The sequence below is a fragment of the Oncorhynchus keta genome, chromosome 26 (genome assembly GCF_023373465.1).
Source record: "Oncorhynchus keta strain PuntledgeMale-10-30-2019 chromosome 26, Oket_V2, whole genome shotgun sequence".
Lineage (NCBI taxonomy): Eukaryota > Metazoa > Chordata > Actinopteri > Salmoniformes > Salmonidae > Oncorhynchus > Oncorhynchus keta.
In genome coordinates, this window is record NC_068446.1 from 9,145,969 (window position 1) to 9,160,721 (window position 14,753).

The following is a 14,753-nucleotide window of genomic DNA, read 5'->3' on the forward strand; positions in this document are numbered from 1 at the left end:
AGGGTAGTGGGTTCGATTCCCGGGACCACCCATACGTAGAATGTATGCACACATGACTGTAAGTCGCTTTGGATAAAAGCGTCTGCTAAATGGCATATATTATTATTATATTATATTATTATGTTTGACGAGCAGGTGTCCACATACACTACATGACCAAAAGTATCTAATTTACATAAGTATTCACACCCCTGAGGGAAAACTTTATAGAATCACATTTGGCGGCGATTACAGCTTTGAGTCTTTTTGGTTAAGCCTCTAAGAGCACAATATTTGGCCATTATTCTTTTTTAAATTCTTCAAGCTCTGTGAAGTTGATTGTTGATCATTGCTAGACAGCCTTTAGCTCTATTCCATTGATTTTTATCATAAAGAACTCCCTAGTCCTTACTGATGACAAGCATACCCATAACATGATGCAACCACTACCGTGCATGAAAATATGAAACGTGCTACTCAGTGATGTCTTGTTGGATTTGCTCCAAATATTACACTTTGTATTCAGGACATGAAGTTAATTTCCTTGCCTTATTTTTTTTGCAGTTTTACTTAAGTGCCTTTTTGCAAATAGGATGCATGTTTTGGAATATTTTATTCTGTACAGGCTTCCTTCTTTTCACTTTTTCAGTTAGGTTAGTATTGTGGAGTAACTACAGTCTTGTTGACACTCCTCAGATTTCTTCTATCACAGCCATTAAACTCTGTAACTGTTTTAAAGTCACCATTGGCCTTGTGGTAAAATCCCTGAGCGGTTTCCTTCGTCTCCGGCAACTGAGTTAAGAAGGATGCCTGTATATTTGTAGGGACTAACCATATTGATACACCATCCAAAGTGTAATGAATAACTTTACCACGCTCAGAGGGATATTCAATGTTAAAAAAAAATGTTTTTACCCATCTACCAGTAAATGTCCTTCTTTGCGAGGCATTGGAAAACCTCCCTGGTCTTTGTGGTTGAATCTGTGTTTGAAATTCACTGCTGGACTGAAGGACCTTACAGATAGTTATTTTTGTGGGCTAGACAGGAGGAAGTCATAACAAAAATCTTGTTAAACACTATTATTGTACACAGAGTGAGTCCATGCAATGTATGTGATTTGCAATTTAAGCAAATCCTTACTCCTGAACTTACTTCGGCTTGCCATAACTCCTTGAAACACTTCAGCGAGCAGGCCTTTCTAATCGACCTGGCCAGGGTATCCTGGAAGGACATTGACCTCATCCCGGCAGTAGAGGATGCCTGGTTATTTTTTTCAATGCCTTCCTCACCATCTTAAAAAAGCATGCCCCTTTCAAGAAATGTAGAACCAGGAACAGATATAGCCCCTGGTTCTCTCCAGACCTGACTGCCCTTAACCAACACAAAAACATCCTATGGCATTCTGCATTAGCATCGAACAGTCCCCGTGATATGTAACTTTTCAGGGAAGCTAGAAACCAATACACACAGGCAGTTAGAATAGCCAAGGCTAGCTTTTTTAAGCAGAAATTTGCTTCCTGCAACACACTCCAAAATGTTCTGGGACACTAAAGTCCATGGAGAATAAAAACACCTCCTCCCAGCTGCCGACTGCACTGAGGATAGGAAACACTGTCACCACCGATAAATCCACTATAATTGAGAATTTCAAAAAGCATTTTTCTACGGCTGGCCATGCTTCCCACCTGGCTACCCAGACCCTGGTCAACAGCACTGCACCCCCCACAGCAACTCGCCCAAGCCTTTCCCATTTCTCCTTCTCCCAAATCCAGTCAGCTGACGTTCTGAAAGAGCTGCAAAATCTGGACTCCTACAAATCAGCCGGGCTAGACAATCTGGACCCTTTCTTTCTAAAAAATTATCTGCCGAAATTGAGGCAACCCCTATTACTAGCCTGTTTAACCTCTCTTTCGTGTCGTCTGAGATTCCCAAAGATTGGAAAGCAGATGCGTTCATCCCCCTCTTCAAAGGTGGGGACACTCTTGACCCAAACTGCTACAGACCTATATCTATCCTACCCTGCCTTTCTAAGGTCTTTGAAAGCCAAGTCAACAAACAGATTACCTACCATTTCGAATCCCACCATAACTTATCCGCTATGCAATCTGGTTTCAGAGCTGGTCATGGGTGCACCTTAGCCACGCTCAAGGTCCTAAACGATATCTTAACCGCCATCGATAAGAAACAATACTGTGCAGCCGTATTCATTAACCTGGCCAAGGCTTTCGAGTCTGGCAATCACCACATCCTCATCGGCAGACTCGATAGCCTTGGTTTCTCAAATGATTTCCTCGCCTGGTCCACCAACTACTTCTCTGATAGAGTTCAGTGTGTCAAATCGGAGGGCCTGTTGTCCGGGCCTCTGGCAGTTTCTATGGGGGTGCCACAGGGTTCAAATCTCGGACCGACTCTCTTCTCTGTATACATCTATGATGTCGCTCTTGCTGCTGAGTCTCTGATCCACTTCTACGCAGACGACACCATTCTGTTTCCATCTGGCCCTTCTTTGGACTCTGTGTTAACAACTCTCCAGACGAGCTTCAATGCCATACAACTCTCCTTCCGTGGCCTCCAATTGCTCTTAAATACAAGTAAAACTAAATGCATGCTCTTCAACCGATCGCTGCCTGCACCTGCCCGCCCGTCCAACATCACTACTCTGAACGGTTCTGACTTAGAATATGTGGACAACTACAAATACCTAAGTGTATGGTTAGACTGTAAACTCTCCTTCCAGACTCACATCAAACATCTCCAATCCAAAGTTAAATCTAGAATTGGCTTCCTATTTTGCAACAAAGCCTCCTTCACTCATGCTGCCAAACATACCCTTGTAAAACTGACCATCCTACCGATCCTTGACTTCAGTGACGTCATTTACAAAATAGCCAATACCCTACTCAACAAACTGGATGCAGTCTATCACAGTGCCATCCGTTTTGTCACCAAAGCCCCATATACTACCCACCACTGCGACCTGTACACTCTCTTTGGCTGGCCATCAAACCCACTGGCTCCAGGTCATCTACAAGACCCTGCTAGGTAAAGTCCCCCGTTATCTCACCTCGCTGGTCACCATAGCAGCACCCACCTGTAGAACGCGCTCCAGCAGGTATACAGTGAAAAGAACAAGTATTTGTGGTCCTTCTGTAGCTCAGTTGGTAGAGCATGGCGCTTGTAACGCCAGGGTAGTGGGTTCGATCCCCGGGACCACCCATACGTAGAATGTATGCACACATGACTGTAAGTCGCTTTGGATAAAAGCGTCTGCTAAATGGCATATATTATATTATTATTATTATTATTTGATACACTGCAGATTTTGCAGGATTTCCTACTTACAAAGCATGTAGAGGTCTGTAATTTTTATCATAGGTACACTTCATGATGTGGATTACACATTTTTGTACACACAAAAATCCAGAAAATCACATTGTATGATTTTTAAGTAATTAATTTGCATGTTATTGCATGACATAATTATTTGATACATCATAAAAGCAGAACGTAATATTTGGTACAGAACCCTTGGTTTGCAATTACAGAGATCATATGTTTCCTGTAGTTCTTGACCAGGTTTGCACACACTGCATCAGGGATTTTGGCCCTCTCCTCCATACAGACCTTCTCCAAATCCTTCAGGTTTCAGGGAATGTCGCTGGGCAATACGGACTTTCAGCTCCCTCCAAAGATGTTTTATTGGGTTCAGGTCTGGAGACTGGCTAGGCCACTCCAGGACCTTGAGATGCTTCTTACGGAGCCACTCATGAGTTGCCCTGGCTGTGTGTTTCGGGTCGTTGTCATGCTGGAAGACCCAGCCACGACCCATCTTCAATGCTCTTACTGAGGGAAGGAGATTATTGGCCAAGATCTCGCGATACATGGCCCCATCCATCCTCCCCTCAATATGGTGCAGTCGTCCTGTCCCCTTTGCAGAAAGGCATCCCCAAAGAATGATGTTTCCACCTCCATGCTTCACGGTTGGGATGGTGTTCTTGGGGTTGTACGCATCCTTCTTCTTCCTCCAAACACGGCGAGTGGAGTTTAGACCAAAAAGCTCTATTTTTGTCTCATCAGACCACATGACCTTCTCCCATTCCTCCTCTGGGTCATCCAGATGGTCATTGGCAAACTTCAGACGGGCCTGGATTTGCGCTGGCTTGAGCAGGGGGACCTTGCGTGCGCTGCAGGATTTTAATCCATGACGGCGTAGTGTGTTACTAATGGTTTTCTTTGAGACTGTGGTCCCAGCTCTCTTCAGGTCATTGACCAGGTCCTGCCGTGTATTTCTGGGCTGATCCCTCACCTTCCTCATGATCATTGATGCCCCACAAGGTGAGATCTTGCATGGAGCACCAGACCAGGGTGATTGACCGTCATCTTGAACTTCTTCCATTTTCTAATAATTGCGCCAACAGTTGTTGCCTTCTCACCAAGCTGCTTGCCTATTGTCCTGTAGCCCATCTCAGTCTTGTGCAGCTCTACAACTTTATCCCTGATGTCCTTACACAGCTCTCTTGTCTTGGCCATTGTGGAGAGGTTGGAGTCTGTTTGATTGAGGGTGTGGACAGGTGTCTTTTTATACAGGTAACGAGTTCAAACAGGTGCAGTTAATACAGGTAATGAGTGGAGAACAGGGGGGCTTCTTAAAGAAAAACTAACAGGTCTGTGAGAGCCAGAATTCTTACTGGTTGGTAGGTGATCAAATACTTATGTCATGCAATAAAATGCTAATTAATTACTTAAAAATCATACAATGTGATTTTCTGGATTTTTATTTTAGATTCCGTCTCTCACAGTTGAAGTGTACCTATGATAAAAATGACAGACCTCTACATGCTTTGTAAGTAGGAAAACCTGAAAAAATCGGCAGTGTATCAAATACTTGTTCTCCCCACTGTATCTCTCTGGTCACCTCCAACACCAATTCTTACTTTGGCCGCCTCTCCTTCCAGTTCTCTGCTGCCAATGACTGGAACGAACTGCAAAAATCTCTGAAACTGGAGACACTTATTGCCCTCACTTATCCCCCTCATTAGCTTTAAGCACCAGCTGTCAGAGCAGCTCACAGATTACTGCACCTGTACATAGCCCATCTATAATTTAGCCCAAACAACTGCCTCTCCCCCTACTGTATTTATTTATTTTGCTCCTTTGCACCCCCATTATTTCTATCTCTACTTTGCACATTCTTCCACTGCAAATCTACCATTCCAGTGTTTATTTTGTAACTTTTTTTTTTTACTTGCTATATTGTATTTACTTCGCCACCATGGCCTTTTATTGCCTTTACCTCCCTTATCTCACCTCATTTGCTCACATTGTATATAGACTTATTTTTCTACTGTATTATTGACTGTATGTTTGTTTTACTCCATGTGTAACTCTGTGTTGTTGTACCTGTCGAACTGCCTTGCTTTATATTGGCCAGGTCGCAACTTGCCTACCTGGTTAAATAAAGGTGAAATAAAAAAGTTGAATACTGATTGACTCAAGACATTTCGACTTTACATGTACATTTTTTTACAAAGTAACTATCTATCAGAAGTGTTCCAGAAAGAATGGATGCCGTTTTACGGGATCCTAACCAGTTGTGCTATTTTGTGTGTTTTTTCGCATTGTTTGTAACATATTTTGTACATAATGTTTCTGCCACCGTCTCTTATAACCGAAAAGAGCTTCTAGATATGAGAACAGTGATTACTCACCTCGAACAGGGCAACAACAAAAAACTTTAAGGAGTCAGATGTGAAGGATTTACTCCAGATACCCAACCCGGCCCAAATCCTCGTCATTCGCATAAAGAGAAGACGCCGATACGGGGGACACATTGGTCGGGTGCCTTGTGAGAATTCGTCAGCGGATGGGTAACCGGCTTCTACATCCGTCCTATTGGCCAACGTGCAATCATTGGAGAATACACTGGATGAGCTCCGTTCAAGACTATCCTACCAATGGGACATTAACTGTAATATCTTATGTTTCACAGAGTCGTGGCTGAACGATGACATGGATAACATACAGTTGGCTGGATTTTCCGTGCATCAGCAAGACAGAACAGCTGCCTCCGGTAAGACGAGGGGTTGCAGTCTGTGTCTATTTGTCAATAACAGGGGGTGCGCAAAATCAAATATTACACAAGTCTATATATAGGTTTTGCTCGCCTGAGGTAAAGTATCTCATGATGAGCTGTAGACCACACTATTTACAAAAAGAGTTTTCATCTATATTTTCCACAGCTGTCTATTTACCGCCACAAATCGATGCTGGCACTAAGATCACGTTCAACGGGCTGTATAAAGCCATAAGCAACATGAAAATGCTCATCCAGAGGCAGCGCTCCTAGTGGCCAGTGACTTTCATGCATCCGTTTTACCTCATTTCTACCAGCATGTTACATGTGCAACCAGAGGAGAGAAAAAAACTCTAGACCTCCTTTACTCCACACACAGAGACGCATACAAAGCTCTTCCTCGCCCTAGATTTTACAAATCTGACCATAATTCTATCCTCCTGATTCATGCTTACAAGCAAAATCTAAAGCAGGAAGTACCAGTGACTCTCTCAATACTGAAGTGGTCTGACGAAGCAGATGCTAAGCTAAAGTACTGTTTTGCTAGCACAGACTGGAATATATTCCGGAACTCATCCGATGACATTGAGGAGTACACCACATCAGTCACTGGCTTCATCAATAAGTGCATCAATGACGGTCTCCACAGTGACCGTACGAATCCCCAACCACAAGCCATGGATTACAGGCAACATCCGCACTGAACTAAAGGGTAGAGCTGCCGCATTCAAGGAGCGGGGCTCTAACCCGGAAGCTTATACGAAATCCCGCTACACCCTCAGATCAATCATCAAACATGCAAAGCATCAAATTAGGACTAAGATTAATTCCTACTACACTGGCTCCGACACTCGTCGGATATGGCAGGGCTTGCAAACTATTACGGACTACAAAGGGAAACCCAGCCGCGAGCTGCCCAGTGACACAAGCATACCAGACGAGCAAAATGACTTCTATGCACGCTTGAACAACACTGAAGCATGCATGAGAGCACAAGCTGTTCTAGATGACTTTGTGATTACGCTCGCCGTAGCCAATGTAAGACCTTTAAACAGGTCAACATTCACAAGGCCGCAGGGACACACGGATTACCAGAACATGCGCTGACCAACTGGCAAGTGTCTTCACTGACATTTTCAACCTGTCCCTGGCTGAGTCTATAATATCTACATGTTTCAAGCAGACCACCATAGTCCCTGTGCTCAAGAACACCAAGAACCTGCCTAAATGACTATCGACCCGTAGCACTCACATCTATAGCCATGAAGTGCTTTGAAAGGCTGATCATGGCTCACATCAACACCATCATCCCAGAAACCCTAGACGGACTCCAATTTGCATACTACCCCAACAGGTCCACAGATTATGCAATCTCCATTGCACTCAACACTGCCTTTTCCCACCTGGACAAAAGGAAGACCTACGCTAAGGACCCTGGGACGAAACACTCCAACTGGATCCTGGACTTCCTGACGGGCCGCCCCTAGTTGGTAAGGGTAGGCAACAACACGTCTGCCACGCTGATCCTCAACACGTGGGCCCCTCAGAGGTGAATGCTCAGTCCTCTCCTGTACTCCCTGTTCACCCATGACTGTGTGGCCAAGCACGACTCCAACACCATCATTAAGTTTGCAGACGACACTACAGTGGTAGGCCTGATCACCGACAACATTGAGACAGTCTATAGAGAGGAGGTCAAAGACCTCGAAGTGTGGTGCTAGGACAACAACCTCTCCCTCAAAGTGATCAAGACAAAGGAGATGATCGTGGAAAAGGAGGGCCGAGCACACCCCCATTCTCATCGACGGGGCTGTAGTGGAGCAGGTTGAGAGCTTCAAGTTCCTTGGTGTCCAAATCACCAACAAATTATCATAGTCCAAACACACTAAGACAGTAGTGAAGAGGGCATGACAATGTATATTCCACCTCAGGAGTCTGAAAAGATTTGGCATGGGTCCTTAGATCTAAAAAGTTCTAGAGCTGCACCATTGAGAGCGTCCTGACAGGTTGCATCACTGCCTGGTATGGTAACTGCTCGGCCTCCGACCGAAAGGTGTGGTACTGCCCTGGACATCACTTGGGCCAAGCTTCCTGCCATCCAGTACCTCTATACCAGGCATTGTCAGAGGAAGGCCCTAAAAATTGCCCAAAAACTCCAGCCACCCTAGTCATAGACTGTTCTCTCTGCTACCGCACAGCAAGCAGTACCGGAGCGCCAAGTCTAGGTCCAAAAAGCTTCTTAACATTTTCTACCGCCAAGCCATAAGTCTGTTCAACAGCTAATAAAATGGCTACCTGGACTATTTGCAATTACCTCCCCTCTTTTTTTTTACGCTGCTGCTACTTGCTGTTAATTATCTATTTATGCATAGTCACTTTACCTCTACCTACATTTACTTATTACCATCCAATAATTTGTACCCCTGCACATTGACTCGGTACTGGTACCCCCTATATGTAGCCTAATTATTGTTATTTTATTGTTTCTCTTTTATTTTTTACTTTAGTTTATTCAGTGAATCTTTCTTAATTCTTATTTTTCTTAATTGCATTGTTGGTTAAGGGCTTGTAAGTAAGCATTTCAGCGCATATTACAAATAAAAGTCGATTTGATTTGAAATGGTCAAATTCATAATAAAAACTACAGATTATTTACATTGTCACCAATGCACAATGACATCTGAACACATACAGAAATATGGTCAAATATATTTGATAAAAATACAATTTATTTCATAAAATTATTTTCTGCAAATCTAAAGTTTTATAAGTATGATAAGTATAATATCACATCTTTAAAGATTAAACAGGTTATCACTGTATTTCGACATGCGTTTGAAATTATTACATTTTTTGTTCACTATACAACGTCTGTCATTTTTATGTATGTATTACATATGTCACCTTGGTAGAGCCACAGGCATCATATATTTACTGTAAAAGTTCTCTGTCGTCTTTTTTTCTAACTGCCTGTGTCTGGGGTTGACTATGACTGCTGTGTGAAACACACAGAGGCTGTAGTCAAAGCCGATGTGATAGAGATCATACTTCATACAGCCAGCAGATGGAGAGATCAGAGGAGAGAAAATGAGAGGAGGGGAGCATGTGGGCTCCAGAGTGGCGCAGCGGTCTAAGGCACTGCATCTCAGTGCTTGAGGCGTCACTACAGACATCCTGGTTCAAATCCAGGCTGTATCCCAACCGGCCGTGATTGGGAGTCCCATAGTGCAGTGCACAATTGGCACAGCATTGTCCGGGTTTGGCCGGTGTAGGCCGTCATTGTAAATAAGAATTGGTTCTTAACTGATTTGCCTAGTTAAATAAATAAAACATGTGTCCAGGAGTTTTAAAGGTTAGAGGTTAGAGTGAGGCAGAGTAGAGCTGACCTGTTACAGCAGCCAGTTAGGTCATTTGTTTCCATATGCCATCTCCCAGCCACAGGAAAGTATGTATGTGATGTTACTTATTGATAGCCAGATAAACTTGCAGGCAATGTATGTGAGGTTTGCACAAGTATAATTGCAACCCATAGTCAGTATCCCTGATCATTCAAGGTTGTTTAGATGTAAGACTTCACAGACCAACATAAATGTAGATACGGAATAATAACGCTGTTAGAAACAGAGAGAGATACAGTTTTAGCTGTAGGGAGAGCTTTGTATAATTGAGACACAGGAGAGATGCCTTATAATGATGTGAAGAATGAGTCATGTACATGAACCTATCCTTTGTGTGTGCAGACACGTGTACAGATACAGCCCTCCTATGAAGAAGTGTCCTTTTGATTGGTGGTGGGTTTTTATTTCAAACAAATAACTTTTAAAAGATGTTAGTCTCTTTTCTCTATTGCAACATTAAATGCAAAGAATTGCCCATCAAAGTAGAACATTACTCATGAAATTTTAAAAAACGCCAGTAAGCGCACATGCTACTTACCAGCGCTGGACAGTGAGTTTGAAATTAATACTGTCAGTAGTAGGTTACTTTGCTTATATGTGTCTTGCTGTCAGGGACAGGGAACGGAGAAACTGCAGGTCAACTGTTTGTCAGTAGCAGAACAAATGTGGATCAATTAAAAACTAGTTAGCTTATTATGACAGCATTGTCTAGCTAACGAGCTGATTCATCTATTCTAGCCTACATTCCAGCCAGGTCACACCAAATCCCACTGCAGTATGAGACGTTTATCCAGATCCCTAGGACATCAAGAGATGCCATCCAGTAGGGGCAACGCAAGTGCCTGTTAACATCTAGTAGGCTTGTGGCTTGCTAGGGTGACCATTCCCATTAAACCATGAGCTTTGGCTCCGAGGATCGCAGGATCAATCCCAGTGCTTGGCACATGTTTTGAGTTTTTATTATTTCTGTTTAAGCCCTATCCCAAACCTTAACCAGTGGGAATGAATACCCAATTGTTAAGTTTAACCCTTACCTTCTTTCACTTCACCCATAGAATACTGAAGTGAAACCGTGATGATCAACTGATATAGCCCACATATTTGTGGTTCTAGCAAAGATACATTTAACCAACTCCCTTTCATATGTGGTTCTAGCTTGCTTAGACTGCAATGTGTGATGAGTGAGCGTGTTGTTGTAGAAAATAAAGTATCATGTTAAAAAATGTTTTGGCTACAGGAGCAGTAGAAATCTATGATTGGAATTAAGGTTTTCTTTGGGGGGGGGGGTTGCCCACCCCGGATCTCTCCACCTCTTCACAGGGTAGACCTGTTCCCCCTCTCCCCCAAAACACCCTCTTCCCCTCTGTCACTGCTGTGTCTTAACAGCCTGCAGGCCGTCGCTCTCACCACTAGGCTACCTGCCGCCCCGAGCAGTGTCTTGTTGAGCAGTGTCTTGTTGAGATCGTCACCTCTCTGACATCCGTGTGTGTGCGTTGTGGCGGAACTGGTACATATACATACACACACACACCCATTGAACTGACACTCTATCAGAGAAACATGTACGCCACACGAGAGACCCACAGATCTGTGATAATACCAATACCATACTTTGTTTTGGCCCGTGTGTGTGTGTGCCAAGGTTATTATAGTAAACGAAAACAGAAACAAACTAATCATGAAAAAGCGATTTAGTAAACTGAAATAAAAGTATTAACAAACCAGTTTGAAAAACTAAAACTATACTGAAACTATTATCTCTGACTCCAAAACTAACTAACATTATAAAGTCTTCAAGCTTTTGGGGAGTTTTCAAGCTACTGAATCTGGCGGGTAAATGCGGCCAGGAGATTGTAATGTTTAAAATAGGCCTAGCTTGTGCATCGCAATTACTAGCTCTGGGAAAAAAATTGACTCGGTAGCTAAACTTGATTCTTATTACATGTACCACTAAAGTTAAAAAGCATTGGATTGGTGTAAACATGGTCGAGAGTTTCCTTCCACCATATTCTTCGCACCACTCTCTGCGCGATTCCTTTTAAATCCAATCACATTGGGCCAATTGAAACCGTCGATGGAACCGTTATCGGCACCTGATCTATCGTTTAACCATCAATACATGCTAAAATCACCCACACCAGCTGATCTCAATTAGAACCATTATTGGCCACCGATTTACCTCTCCCAAAAGCGGATGTCGATTTTTCAAGACTATTTTGCCCTCTGGTGAGGATTATAACTGGAACAATTTAATCTTGCTATTTTATCAGAATATGGATGATTTATCTATTTCACAATCACTCTGTACAACTGAAATAGAGTATGTAATTTCCTTGTTTACCACGGCAAGTCTACTTTGGCAACGTAGCCTACCCTAGACATTTTATGATTGAATGGAAAAGTAATGTTGGTGTATTCCTACAAAAATTTTGTTTCCAATTTATTTAATCCATTAATGATTTTACTTGTCTAAATATAATGTGGCCATTTGTATTGTTGGGGGAAAATTAAATATTCATGAACTGTAGACCACACATTTGAAATTGAAAACTAATCATGATTGTTGTATTTTATGAAATAATCTTGTATTTCTATTTGGAAGTCGTTATCTTAATCACAGAAACGGATGCAAAGTGCTTCATTTTATGTTTATTGAAATTGTCTTTCACACGTTACTGCAATCCATAACTTTCATATACAATGTAATTCATTTTAAGTTTGTCTTCAATAACTTTTTTTTCACAGAAGAGTAGCCTCGATGTAGGCATAAGTAAAAGTCTGCAATTAAAAGTGTCGTAATTGACATCGTATTTCCGATTTTGTTGTCCCTGATAGGACGTTACTTCATTTGGGCGGGAGTAGTGAACGCAGACAATTACCATTTCCACTGTCTATTATCGAGCCAGCTTGACACCGTAACAACGTCAGATCAGATGGTCTGCAAATTTATTTATTTTAGCCTAGAACTCTGTGTAATCTACTGGTATTATCTTTTTAAGGAAACCAGCATTAACACAGAGGTACGTGCGAAGTTCAGCTTGTTCTTTGCAATGCAGCCCTTGAGATTTACTTTAAAATGTAAACCTTACCTAACCTACAACTTGACCCGTCCGTCAACTGATGCATAACTGCCCCCGATACAACACAAATAACTCAATTTAGCAGGCGTAAAAGAAAGGGCTGAAACTAAATGCCCCACATTCTGGCCATGAGAGAAAAACAAGTGTTGGGTTGGTACTCTTCTGCACTGTTCAACCAGTTAATGGAGTGTCGCCTTGTTAATATTCCGGATCCAAGGAACTTCAGAGAGCAAGCTAGCACGTGCCTCAGATCGCTGCTCTCCGGATATTAGCTAGTGTTATTTAACGACAACAGAATCTCCGACAAAGTTGACACCAACAAAATTGGTATGTGGTGTCATACTTTGTGGCAAGAACTTAATCTCGAAGAAAGACAGGCACTCTTATATTTTAATTTAACATTTGTGTAACTAGGCAAGTCAGTTAAGAAAAAATCTTATTTACAATAAACCCTAATCCCGACGACACTGGGCCAATAGTGCGCTGCCCTATGGGACTCCCAGTCATGGCCGTTTGTGATACAGCCTGGAACAACTATCTATATCATTTCAGCGAGACTCACGTCCAAAAGCAGAAGTTGCGTCACAAGCTCACTTCCCTTTCCCCTCTTAACGGGATGTTCCAGTTTCCCCCGACTGAGGGGGAGCGGTCCAAACACTTAAAACACTAAGTGGACACTTTTGATGACGTTGCATTACGTCTCACGAGTATACACTTGCAGGGCAAGGGGCCAGGGAGGAAGGAATGATTTTTAAATGGACCACCATTGGCCTGAAGTTCGTCATCCCGCAATGATTGTGTTTTCAGCCACCGGTAGCTTGTGGGTGCTTTATATGCACTACAGTCAATTATATATATTTATAATTCTTAATATATACTGTATGATAGCTAGCAAATGAATTAGCTAACTAACGTTAGCCTGCCCATCTTGATCTTCTGAAGAAGGGATTTTTTTTATTTCTACAATTTCCAAAATGTAACCAAACAAAAAAAGCATATTTACTTTTTACATAGTAGCAAAATGTCTAACTTATTTGCATTCGTTTTAACTTACATGTGTATGTTGACTTCTCCATTGATGTCGTTTTTACGTATTTGCGGACTTTTCTTAGCGGATGTACAATCGTCGCAAATTGAATTATGGAGTTTCAGGCCCCGGGGTGAACATGATTGTACACTCGCAAAGCCGACTAAAAATGAGGGCTGAGGGTCTTACGTTGCAAACTTCCCTTGCTTTGGCTTATCATTTGGACCACCCGCCAAGATGGCGACGGGGATTCCCCCAAGGGCATAAGGCGAGGGTACGTGGACAAGGGCGTGTCTTTTAAGTGTTTGAGCCACAGTCAGGGTGCAACACAAATGGCTGCAATTGTTGGCATAATTTCCTAGATTTAGAACATATAAAACACGATTTATAAAGGAAATATCACCCCTTATGTCTACCACAGCAAGTAATTCAATAGTTTAAGCATATATTGTAGGACCATGAACACATTTTTTCAGAATATTTACAAATAAGTCGATCTTAATGGGGTTAGCAATCAATGACACAGACATTGTTTAGAATTAACACTGCATATTTTTTTTTACCTTTATTTAACCAGGCAAGTCAGTTAAGAACAAATTCTTATTTTCAATGACGGCCTAGGAACACTAGGTTAACTGCCTGTTCAGGGGCAGAACGACAGATTTGTACCTTGTCAACTCGGGGGTTTTGAACGTTCAACCTTCAGGTTACTAGTCCAACGCTCTAACCACTAGGCTACGCTACCGCCGGCTACGCTATATGAGGATGTAGTGAGATATCCGATGAGTTGGATGATACTTTTCTCGTCAATCATCTTGAAAAAAACATATACTTAAAAGCTGGAATTCAACCAATCATCCATCTTTAACACAATGTAAAGGTTAAATGCTTTATCTAAATATTGAAAGTGCATGGGCGACAGAGAGAAACAAAATGGTGCAGTTTGAGGCCATGTGGCAGAGAGTGATGCGTATGCTGGAGGGGAGAAGCAGTTGGGTCTGGGCAGGGGGGATGTTTGTGTGCATCTGTGTTTATGTTTTGTATTGTTTAAAACATTCTTATAAATTAAATCTTGAATAAGCTGAATTCCAACTGGTAATTGGGACAGACATGAATGCCATTCTGGACATGCAGGACAAAACTAATAAGACCAACTACAATCCACAGGCAACCAAGTCTCTCCAACATATACTCT

The 14,753-nt window shown here is 42.3% G+C and overlaps 1 long non-coding RNA gene across 1 annotated transcript in view; it reads right to left on the reverse strand.

Moving 5' to 3' along the window:
• Window positions 1-13,779, reverse strand: part of LOC118358694 (uncharacterized) — a 33,554-nt gene extending 19,775 nt beyond the window's left edge. The window contains exon 1 of the long non-coding RNA XR_004820512.2: window positions 13,586-13,779. This is a non-coding gene — a long non-coding RNA (uncharacterized LOC118358694). The remainder of the gene's footprint in view (window positions 1-13,585) is intronic.
• Between the last annotated feature and the right edge of the window lie 974 nt (window positions 13,780-14,753).